General features: G+C 39.7%; 2 long non-coding RNA genes across 2 annotated transcripts in view; one reads left to right on the forward strand and one right to left on the reverse strand.

Annotated features, from left to right (window-relative positions):
- LOC307021478 overlaps nucleotides 1–6,715 on the forward strand; it is a 421,766-nt gene extending 415,051 nt beyond the window's left edge. Inside the window, exon 2 of the long non-coding RNA XR_013803166.1 lies at nucleotides 4,053–6,715. This is a non-coding gene — a long non-coding RNA (uncharacterized lncRNA). The remainder of the gene's footprint in view (nucleotides 1–4,052) is intronic.
- LOC307021477 overlaps nucleotides 1–12,760 on the reverse strand; it is a 654,272-nt gene that overhangs the window by 563,083 nt on the left and 78,429 nt on the right. The window lies entirely within an intron of this gene.

Below are 12,760 nucleotides of genomic sequence, written 5' to 3' on the forward strand. Positions count from 1 at the left end.
TTTTTCCGATCATTCCCCTAGGAGCAGTTTGCAAGAATGTGCTTAAAATGGCTGAAAAACGCACATATTTCAAAATGGCCGACTTTTTGGGGGGCGGGGCTAATGGAATCTATATACAAATATGTCCGCAATTCCATGGGGAATGTCTGTGCCAAAATTCGTGAAGTTCTAAGAAACTATATGTGACTACCACACAATAGGGGGCGCTAGTGAGCAGCTTTTTGGAAAAATTACGTTTTTTTTTTACATTCTCGAAAAGGTCGTAGGCTTTGACGTGTGTCCCAAGTTTTGCGTCCGAAGCTCCTTTTATGCTATCGCAATTTAAAAAAAATGTATAGGCCACGCCCACATTCTGATTTTTTTGCGACACTTCAAATCTGAGTTCGTAGTCACCCTGAGAGTATGTCTAAAAAAATATATATATATTTAGTCGATCCGCTCTTGAGTTATAAAATGGTGGTGTTTTTGGCGCCCCCTATAGTCCAAAATAAAAATGCTTTGTTGTGCCTATTCCCCAAGACAGTTTCAACCTATCTACCGAAATCTGTGTTGTTTGGATACATTGTTAATGAGTTATGAGCATTTCTTTCTAAGCCCCGCCTTTTTGCGAGTACGTTTTGATTGACGGCGGCAATATTTATTGTCCTAACATGCTCATTTTCTACGGTAATTTGTCTAACCCTCCACCGATGTTGAATATAAAGTTTGGTGTTGAAAAACTGAAAATCAAAATTTAAGTGAATATTTAACTTTTTTAAACATTATGCTAATTTAGAAGAACAAAAATGTAGGCGGAGCTTAGGGTTCCAAGAGGATTATTTGTAGAACAGGTCCACCCGGATATGTGTGCGAAATTTCAGGTCATTCGGAGTTACGGTGCGACTATGTAAATGTATTCCGAAATGGGATTTTCATAGGTGGCGCTAGCGAGCAGGTTGAATAATTTGAACCCTTTGACTCCAGAACGTTGCAATTTTTACGGGTCCTGGCGTCCGTGCAAATTTATACAACTTTGTCAGCATCCTAAAGGCCTCAAAAACAGGAAAGATGGCGACTAAAAATAATAATAATAATAATAATTCCACCAATAAAAATAGGTTTCCTCGCACTTCGTGCTAGGACGCCGTCGGGTCCTAGCACATCCGTGCTCGGGCCCTAATAACAACAATGGCAATGGGATCCGCAAATACAGAGTCATCACATCAAAGACATCAAAAACATGAAGGACCAGAGTACATAGACTTATTCACATTCTGCTTCATATAGTTCCATCTTTCTTAATTTATACAACTTCTTTAACTGAAAAATACATATACAATTCTTTAGATTCTTTTGTTGAGAATTCCACAATTGTACACCAACCACCGAAATACACATTTGTTTAAGAGTATTCCTTGCGCATGGATGCTTAAAATTGAATTTCCTTCTGTGGTCTTCCTTGTCTGATCCAAAAACAAAAGACTGTTGTAAATATGCTGGTAACATTCTGCTTTTTGCCCTGTGCATTACTGATAATGTCCGCAGCTCAGCTATGTCTTTGAGTTTCAAGAGTCCTGACTTAAAAAACAGTCTGTTGGTGTGTTCTCTTGAGTCAGCTTTATGAATTATTCGTACTGCCCTTTTCTGTAATGTTGACAATGGCTTTATGTTGCTCATATACGTGTTGCCCCACACTTCTATACAATAAATGAAAAATGGCAAAATAAGTGAACAGTACAACATCCTCAATGCCTTGTAATCTAGCAAATACTTTGCCTTGTTTAGAACAGAAATATTCCTAGATACTTTCGTTTTAACATGTACTATGTGTGATTTCCATGTCAGGTTTTCATCCAGCGTCACACCTAAGAATCGAAATTCAGAAACCCTTTCAATGAAAACTCCATCAATCGACAGTGAAATGTTTTCATCTTTTTTTCTATTAGCAAAAATCATAAACTTCGTTTTATTCAAATTTAGGGTTAACTTATTTTCATCAAACCATCTTTTAAGTTTGACCATTTCATGTCCAATACACTTTAATAAAAAGGGTAAAATCATCTCCTGAACAAAATAAATTTGTGTCGTCTGCAAACAACACAAATTGCAATAATGTTGACATTTCACATATGTCATTGATGTACAAAATAAAAAGTTTAGTCCGTAAAACCGAGCCCTGCGGGACACCACATTCTACGTTCATACACTCTGATGTACTACCAGCAAATTCCACATATTGTTGTCTGTTATCTAAATAACTTTTTAACCAATCTAGAACTATTCCTCTCACACCATATGTATGTAATTTCGAAATTAATAGGTAATGGTCTATGGTGTCAAATGCCTTTTTTAAGTCAATAAATGTACCTATTGTGTATTTCTTTCTTTCTATAGCTGTTGTAATTTCTTCTGTTATTTTCATTAAAGCTAAAGCTGTAGATCGATTTTTCCTAAATCCATACTGACTCTCACTCAACTCATTTTTTTCAATAAAATTATCACATTTTTGGACAAACAATTTCTCAAGGACCTTTGAAAATTGTGAAAGCAAGGACACTGGTCTGTAGTTGGTAAATTGGCTTTTGTCCCGTTTTAAAAAGTGGGATAACTTTAGCTATTTTCATACTAACTGGAAAGATACCTGTCTGAAATTAAAGATGTAGCTTATCGGTTTAATTATACAGTCAATAGTCGTTTTCACTATTGTCATGTCGATCCCATCACTATCTGTCGAAGTCTAATTTTTGCATTTGTCTACAATGGATCTAATTTCAATTTTGTGTATCTCTCCCAGAAACATTGACTGCAACACTTTACTTACCCCAATTCCGCCATCCTCTTTTTGCCCATTGTGTTGTTTTGGAAGTCTTTGCAAGATTAGGTCCGACATTTACAAAAAAAGAGTTAAATTCATGTACCACTTCATTCATGTTTTTCACAACCTTATTTTTGTCATCAATGAAGTGACTGGGCAGGCCAGTGGATACAGATTTATTTCTAATAACATTATTTAAGATTTTCCATGTGCCCTTGATATATTTTATTTTTTATTTTAACATATTATTATAATATTCTCTTTTTGCTTGTCTCATTATAACTGTCAACTTATTTTGATATGCCTTGTATTGCTTTTCAATTGCCTTTGTCCTAAATTTTATGAAGTCTTTATAAAGGTTATTTTTCTTCTTGCAAGCATTTTGTAAGCCCTTGGTTATCCAAGGCTTTTGATGATAAGTACCTTTATATGTACGGAGTACAGTGGGACAATGTTTGTCATACAGTGATATGTAGATCTTTAGGAAGGACTCATATGCAGCATTTACATCTTCTACATAAACCCCTCTCCACTCTTCCTTTAAGAGGTCACTCCTAAATGTGTCTTTTGCTTCAGCAGTCCTTACCCTGACATATATACTGCGAGTCTCTTCCTTCTTTTTCTTTAATTGCCAATCATATGCTACAAATACAGGTAAATGGTCGCTTATGTCATTTATTATTAGCCCACTCTTAGCACTGTTTTCCATGACATTTGTAAAGATATTGTCGATCAATGTTGCACAAGTTGATGTTATTCTACTGGGCTTAGTTATTAGGGGATAAAGCCCCCTGCTGCACAATGCATCCAGGAAATAAGAAGTTGTTTTGTGTTTAGATACATTTAGAAAGTCGATGTTAAAATCCCCACAAATAATACATGTTTTATTTTCATTTAGGCCATCCATTAATACTCCTAAACTATCTTTAAAAAGCTCTACATTTGATCCTGGTGCTCTATATGCACAAGTCACAACAACATTTCTCTTCCTTTCCATTTCAATTTCTATAGTTATGCTCTGTGGACTTAATCCATGACAAACTGGAGTTGAGACCAGGAGGCAGAGTCGCAGTCTTACACGCTTCTCTGCGCTCTCTCCTAGGCAGTCATCCATAGGAATCCCGACCCCAATAAAATACCCAATATTAACGGTGTGTGTGTCTGCCCAAGGACAATTTAAGGTAAAACCTAATAGAGGTGTCATACATAATAACCTAATAAAAGTAAATGTAACAACTACTATAGTGCAACAAAACAGGAAGATTAAATGTGGTCTCTTAAACATAAGATCTCTAGCATCTAAAGCAATACTGGTAAATGATTTAATATCAGATTATAATATTGATATATGCTGTCTCACTGAAACTTGGTTGAGACATGAAGAATATGTCAGCATAAATGAGGCCACTCCACCCAGCCATATCAATACTCATATTGCCCGAGGCACGGGCCGAGGAGGTGGAGTTGCAGCAATCTTTGACTCAAGTTTACTTATCAATACTAAACAAAAATTAAATTATACCTCCTTTGAAAGCCTCATTTTCAGCCTTACGCATCCGACCTGGAAAACTTTGCAGCCAATCTTATTTGTTACAGTGTACCGTGCACCAGGTCCTTATTCAGAATTCTTATCAGAATTCTCTGAGTTTTTATCAGCTTTGGTACTTAAAACAGATAAAGTAATTATCGTAGGTGACTTTAATATTCATGTTGACGATGATAAAAATAGCCTTACTGTTGCATTTAACTCTATATTAGATTCTGTTGGTTTCTGTCAGAGTGTAAATAAACCAACCCACTGCTATAATCACACTCTTGACCTTGTTCTGACTTATGGTATTGAAATTGAGCAACTATTAGTCGAACCGCATAATCCTGCTTTATCCGACCATTTCTTAGTAACTTTTGAAGTACTGTTACTAGACTACAAAGCATTAGTCAAAAGCTCCTGCAGCAGAAACCTATCTGTTAGTGCTATAGCCAAATTTAAGGAAGAGATTCCACCAATACTTAACTCGATAGCATGTCTGCATGTAGGGGAGGAAACTTATACAAAATGTACACCACCCCAAATTGATCATGTTGTTGATAGTGCTACAGATGCGCTGCGAATAAAATTAGACTCTGTTGCTCCTTTGAAAAAGAAGAAAATAAAACAACATAGATTAGCTCCATGGCATAATGCCGAAACCCGCAAAATAAAGCAAAAGTCGAGACAACTTGAAAGGATATGGCGTTCCACTAAACTTGAAGAATCTCGTTTAATTTGGCATATTACTCTCAATGAATATAAGAAAGCACTGCGTAAAGCGAGAGCAGCATACTACTCTTCATTAATAGATGAGAATAAGAATAATGCAAGATTTCTTTTCAGCACTGTAGCCAGGCTGACAGAGAGCCACAGCTCGACTGAGCCTTCTATTCCCATAGCACTCAGTAGTAATGATTTTATGTGCTTTTTTAACGATAAAATTGTTACTCTTAGAAACAAAATCAATGACCTCTTGCCTTTGACCAGTATAGTGTTATCAACAGCTCCCGGAAACGTAAGTTCTAATAATATTACACTAGATAGTAAACTAGAATGCTTTTCAGCCATAAACCTTGAACAATTAAATTCAATGATTCTCTCTTCTAAACCATCAACGTGTATCTTAGACCCGATTCCAACTAAGCTGTTAAAAGAAGTTTTTCCATTAATTAGCACTTCTTTATTAAATATTATGAATATGTCTTTATTATCAGGCTATGTTCCAAAATCATTCAAAGTAGCAGTGATAAAACCACTTCTTAAAAAGCACAACCTCGATCCAGAGGTTTTAGCCAACTATAGACCTATTTCTAATCTTCCGTTCCTCTCAAAAATTCTTGAGAAAGCAGTCGCAAAACAGCTGTGTGATTACTTAAGAAACTATGATTTATTTGAAGATTTTCAGTCTGGCTTTAGAACACAACATAGCACAGAGACAGCTCTGGTTAAAGTCACAAATGACATTCTAATAGCCTCTGACAAGGGACTTGTCTCTATTCTTGTCTTACTCGATCTTAGTGCTGCATTTGATACTATCGACCATGATATCCTATTGCAAAGACTAGAGCACTTAGTTGGCATACAGGGAACTGCTTTAGGCTGGTTTAGGTCTTATCTATCTGAACGCTCTCAGTTTGTACGTGTCAACGATGAATCTTCCATGCAAACCAAAGTTAGCCATGGAGTGCCACAGGGCTCAGTGCTTGGACCTATTTTGTTCACCCTATATATGCTTCCGTTAGGCAATATTATAAGGAATCATTCTGTAAACTTTCATTGTTATGCGGATGATACTCAACTATATTTATCAATCAAGCCTGATGAAATTAATCATCTAAATAAAATTCAAGACTGCCTCAAGGACTTAAAAACGTGGATGACCTTACATTTTTTGATGTTAAACACGACCAAAACTGAAGTTATTGTACTTGGCCCGAAGAATCTACGAAACAAATTATCTAAAGATATATTAACTATGGATGGCATTAATTTGGCCTCCAGTGAGACTGTAAGGAATCTTGGTGTTATATTTGATCAGGATTTATCCTTTAACGCCCACATAAAATCAATTTCAAGGACCGCCTACTTCCATCTACGTAACATTGCAAAAATCAGGCATATCTTGCCTCAAAACGATGCAGAGAAACTAGTCCATGCATTTGTTACTTCAAGGCTGGATTATTGTAACTCCTTATTATCAGGGTGTACCAAGAAGTCAGTCAAGTCGCTTCAGCTGATTCAAAATGCTGCAGCTCGTGTACTAACCAGAGTTAGGAAAAGGGACCACATTACTCCTGTTCTGGCTGCCTTACACTGGCTCCCTATAGAACACAGGATAGAATTTAAAATTCTTCTTCTCGCCTACAAAGCCCTTAATGGGCAGGCGCCATCTTACCTTAAAGAACTCATTATACCCTATTGTCCTACTAGGGCATTGCGTTCCAAGAATGCAGGGTTGTTGGTTGTTCCTAGAGTCTCTAAAAGTACAATGGGAGCCAGAGCCTTTTCTTATCAAGCTCCACTTTTGTGGAATCAGCTTCCAGTTTGTGTTCGGACGGCAGACACCCTATCCGTTTTTAAGAGTGCGCTTAAGACTTTCCTTTTTGATAAAGCTTATAGTTAGGGCTGATTAGATTCAGCCCCTAGTTTTGCTGATATAGGCTTAGTTTGTCGGGGGACATCTTACTTCTTCCTTCTCTCTGTCTATACCTGTGTACTCTCATGTTCCGATTAACCCAGCTTCCCCAAATTTCTTTCTTTTTGGTGTCTATATACGCCGGGATCCGGAGTCATGGATGATCCTGCGGTCCTGTGTCATGGATTGCGAGTCCTGGATCTTGAGTCGTGGCTGCGGTCCTGGATCATAAGTCCTGGATGGATATCCTCGTGGATTCATCTTCTTATTATACACACATGCATTTCAAAACATTTGGACTACCTATGTTGCAAATGTATTATCTTTTCAATTTACACACGGCATCTATTGCACGTCTGTCCGTCCTGGGAGAGGGATCCCTCCTCTGTTGCTCTCCCTGAGGTTTCTCCCATTTTTCCCTTTAAACTGTGGGGTTTTCTCTGGAAGTTTTTCCTTGTACGATGTGAGGGTCTAAGGACAGAGGGTGTCGTATTGTCATACTGATATTCTGTACAAACTGTGAAGTCCACTGAGACAAATGTAACATTTGTGATATTGGGCTATATAAATAAACATTGATTGATTGATTGATTCCATTAAATCATCAGTCACAATTGACATTTTATTAACCAGTGTGCATTTTAGGACGCTGTCCACATAAAGAGCCACACCCCCTCCTCTCTTATTGGTTCTGTTGATATGGTGTAGCACGTAACCCCTCAATTTGGAAATCAGTGACTTCGTCTTTATTTAACCAAGTCTCCGATATGGCAATTACTTTGAATTTACTTTTAAATGTATGTAGGTATTCAGCAATCTTATTAAAGTTTGCATACAGACTCCTGCAGTTGAAATGTATTAAAGAAAATGTATTTTCAAGTCCAACATTGTCATTAAATTGATCATCGGTATAATATTTACACGAGTCACTTATATGATTAAACACATGATTCTCTGAATCTACATCATAATCAAAATTGTACATGTTATACTCTGTGTTGTCAAATCTGGAAAAGATTCCGAGTGGCTCAGTCATTTGTGTTGTTATTGTTTTCCATGTACGTCTGCAAGGAGTCTCCCTCCACACATACCTGTTCATTCCTTTGCTCTTTCATGCCGATCAAGCGAGTCAATTAATGTCTTTACGTCCGACATCAGCTCACATCCTGGGGTTCTCCGGTTCCTGGAGCGGTGAGTCTGCCATCCTGAAGCCTGAAGAGTAGACTCCAAGTCCGGTTCTCCTGCTGGACTCTCCATGTTGACACCATACTCCAGTAGACCCTGTGCCGCATCTTGTGGGTTGTTAAACACCCTGACTTTTCCATTTTTCTCGAATAATTTCAGTTTAGCAGGGAACAGAATGCGGGATTTGATGTTTCTTTCCTGGAGCTGCTTCCTTACTTGTCTGTATTTTGCGCGCTCCTTGAACACTTGGGTGGTGAAGTCCTCATCAAAGAAAATCCTGCAATCTTTCACCCTAATGTCCTTCTTTGCCCAGGCGGCTTGTAGCACCCTTTGCCTCACGTTGTAGTTTTGGAAGCGGACTATTATTGACCGGGGACGGTCGCTGTGCCCAGTGAGATGCCCCGTTGCCCGGTGCGCTCTCTCAATGGGAATTTCGCCGCTAACATCCAGTTTCTCGCGTATTAAGTTTTCCACAAAGTCCATCATGCTATTTCCCTAATATTTTTCGGGCACTGAATAAATCCTCAGGTTGTTCCGTTGTTCCCGGCCTTCAAGTTCCTCACATTTATTTTCCAGTTGCTTTTGCATGCGTAAACTGTGAAGGATTACTTTTGTCATAACGATTTCACGGTCTTCATTTTCTGCGATTCTTAATTCTGCTGCATCCGCTCTTATTTTCAGCTCTCCAAAGCCTTCTCTCAAGTCGTTTATTTCCTCCTTCAATATTCCAAAATTCCCAGCAGTTTCCATGCGGAATTCTCTGATTTCTTTTAATATTTCAGAGAGGCCTTCCCCTCCCTCCTCAGGTATATTTGCCTCAGGCGGATTCATTGTGCCGGCCTGTTTCTGTTTTTCTTTCTGGCTGAAACGTGTTGACATTTCCCTTTCCTTTTTCTTTACCTTATGTAAGAAAAAAGTATTTGCGCAGTCAACCCTCCCTTTTGTTACACTCTCAGTTCCCAAATTCCTACAAAATAACTAAATTCTTTACAGCGTGTTTTTCACCTCCGCACCAGCTAGGCAGCCATCTTTCTTTTTAGTGACAATAGTTTGAATAGGTATGTATCTTTATACAACTTTTATTTAAATTTGACTTATTGGTTTATGTTAGTCTGATAAAAAACATGAAGCATAACTTTACTGAATCTTTTAGATATCATCTGTGAGAATGATGCAAGCAATTTGAGACAGAGCATATGTATAAAGCTTTTCAAACTAAGACATACTCAATGCAAACTAAGGTCAGTTAGCATTGAGTTTGTGAGATGCTATAACCTCACAATAATCATTAAAGACTGTTATGAAAAGAGTGTTACAGCTGCGTGATTTACAAACCTGACACAACATTGGTCTGTGGTTCACTGCCTGATGCTGACGCAGTGTTCTGTGGTGTGCTACTCTTAACAAATGTTCTTATGTCCATAACTGACAGCTGCTGCTCACTGAATAACTGAAAGTCGAGCGGTTAATGCTGGTATAAATCAAGCACTTCTTCTTCTATTAGGGTACATTTCTGTTCATATACTGCTTCTGCCTCTCATGGTGAAGAGTAGTACTACAGCACAAGAATCACGCAAACTGGCAGAGCCCAATGCCATACAAAAATGATCTGGGGCTAATTAAAAAAAAAAAAACGGTGGCTGCAGCCCCAGAAGCCCAGCCCTCCCTCCGCGCCTGATAATAACAACTCCTAATTGTTTCCTTTGTTTCAGTGCAAAAAGTACGTCCTAAAAATGTTCACATTTGATAAACTGTTTATTTTTACTAAACATTATGAACAACCTGACATTTTTTAAGAAAAATAAAGCCAATTTCAACAATTATATGCCTCAGTTTATCATTTACACATGTGCATTACAATTGTCAGATCACAGTTTATCTACAAAGACACAAACCATTAATGGAGCATGTAGCCCCGTTTAAGCGTCATTAATCGTTCTCAAGCGGCCAGGCCAGTTTTTGGTGGCCTTTCCATAAAGCGTAGCACCGGCTAGCGGGTACTTTTCCCCTCTTTTTCGGCCCCATAAAATCGTGGTTCTATCAAGCCAGGGCCAGGGCTGAACTAGTGACCTCAACACTCTCAACTGCTGATTGGTCAGAGAGAATCCTCACAAGATCGCGCGCGAGATCATCCCGAGCATCGCATATATATCTAGAAGCAAGCTTGCAGCATTTTTATACACAGCATTTTTGTAAACGGAGGAGCTACAAAAATGGCAACGTCAAAGAAAAGCACACCATGGTCGACCGAAGAGGTGACGACGTTCCTAAATCTCATTGGCCAGAAAAAAGCCGATCGCCCCGCCTACACTGCGTTGATACCCCAGGTCCTAAACTGTAATCGAAATGCGCCACGGCCTCGGACGGCCAGCGAGGCAGCCCGAGGCCTGAGCGAGGACGCTTAGGGACGCTTAAACGGGGCTACCCCGCTGCAGTGGAAATGTGCCATTAGTCACCGGTATCTGGAACTGAACAATATAGAATTGTACTCTATGATCGAAACAACTTCTCGAGATTTAGACAGGGGGGATGGGGTACTGGTTCCATCCCCCTGCATATCGTTGTGTCCCTGGGTAATGAAAGTATGTAAGTCACTTTGGATAAAATTGTTTAACAAGTGTTTAATAGGTTAGAAAACATGTAATCCTGACACACACTCATAGGCGGAGTTTGACATTTGCGCTTGGGGGGGCAAACCTTTTTCACTGACGTCAGTAAACAGTCCCAACTATTGTGTGGGGTGCTACGGATACAATAGCAATAAAGCCAGCGTTCACCGCACTGAGTATGACTTTTCCACATACGAACACAATTCATCATGCACGCCTAATGCCCACCGTACACACAAACTCATGTGGAAGAGGCGGTCTCTCCCCCCAACAACAGTACATTACATAACTGTAAAACGTATCATAACTGCGCACATCTGATACTTATTTGATAACTACTATATCCCTTGGTTACTTGAACACGCTACAATATTATTAGCCAGTGTCCTAACTTAGTGCAGAAGTAGACGCCTTTTATACGTTCCGCTTATTTATCCATTATCCCCTCAGGTGACAGCTATGCAGTTATGTCGTCCTCAATGTGAAGAACAGCAAGTGAGGAAAATCTTGTTCCTCCCATCGTTGACCGCAGCCAGTTCCGAATTCTCCTCATTGCAGAAAAACGTCTCTCTGAGGTGGCAGATCCGATAGGCAGAGTCAGTGCCAACTGGAGCATCTTGTATACATTTGGATAGCTCTCCTTTTTAAAAGTCTTTCGAAGATGCTCAAGTGCAACAGGTGGAACAGCAGAGACTTTAACAAGGTCCATCTCTGCTCCAAAAAGGAGAGGGTGAATTTTGAGCGGCTGTGCGTATTTTTGTACGAGAGGTTCAATTACATTTTTGTAACATTTCAACAGTGCTGCACATGCTCGTGCCAGGTCTATGGACTCTCCCGTGAATCGTCTGTCTAGTTCGTTGATGAGGGTGTCTAGCACAGGGAGATATAGGTGCTGCTGAAATCCAGCTCTATCACTCTGTGACCTTTGTGCGCCACTTTCATCAGTTTCTCTTTGGCCCAAAGTAGTTGTAACCAGGAAACTGTCGAGGGAGGTCGGGGGTTTTGTAGCCCGTTTTCTTTTGGGTGCAAGGGGACTCGGAGTCTGACACTCAATATCTGCATCCACAGGTACTGCCACATTGTTGTCCCGGCAGAACTGTTTCACTGATCCCCACATATTGCTCCACGTATCTGCTTGTCTCTGAGATTTGAAGTGCGCCTTCAGGTTGTCGGTAAGCGCTGCAGCTTCGGAGAGTGTGCAGCTGGAGGACTGTAGGGCCTTGTGAGTAACATGAATCACACGCAGTATGTCTTCAAATACAATAACACATGTAATGAAAGACATTCTGGTCATGTGGGCATAAAGGCCACTGGCCTCCACAGACCACTTGTCTCCCTCGTCAGTCATTTCTCTCAGGCACCCTGTAATTGCAGAGTAGTGAGTTTTAACGGAATTCACAGATCGCCACTTGTACGCCCATCTTGTCTCACTTGGCTGTATTATTTCAGTGTGTTTCAGATTCAGTGATTTCTGCATTTCAATGAATCGATGATGGTTTGAGGGCTCTGCAAATACAGAGTACGGTTTGTCAATGACGTTCAGGAATGTTTTCACGCTGCGGTTGACAGCACAACACTCCACAAGCACCAGATTTAGTTTGTGTGCCAAGCAGTGCACGTACACTGCGTATGGGTTGGTCTCTTTGATGCACTGCTGCACACCAGAAACGTGACCAGACATGACGGAGGCACCATCGTAACTCTGGGCAACAATTGGGATATGTTTCAGTCCACACATCTCAAGTCCTTTGTTTATTGCTTCCACAATCCCAGCCGCGTTGCGAGATGCTGAGCAATCAATAAAACACAAAAAACGCTCCTTGATTTCAAGCTGCTCTGCATATCTTAAACACACAGATAATTGTTCCATTTTGCAAGACCTGGCCTCATCTGTAATTATAGAAATAAATCCAGTTTATCTACAATTTCTGCACAAACGAAGTTTGCGCATATGTCAATGACTTGGTTCTGGAAATCTGGGATAGTCGCATTGAAATAGTTGGACT

The sequence above is a fragment of the Notothenia rossii genome (assembly GCF_949606895.1).
Source record: "Notothenia rossii genome assembly, chromosome: 10".
Lineage (NCBI taxonomy): Eukaryota > Metazoa > Chordata > Actinopteri > Perciformes > Nototheniidae > Notothenia > Notothenia rossii.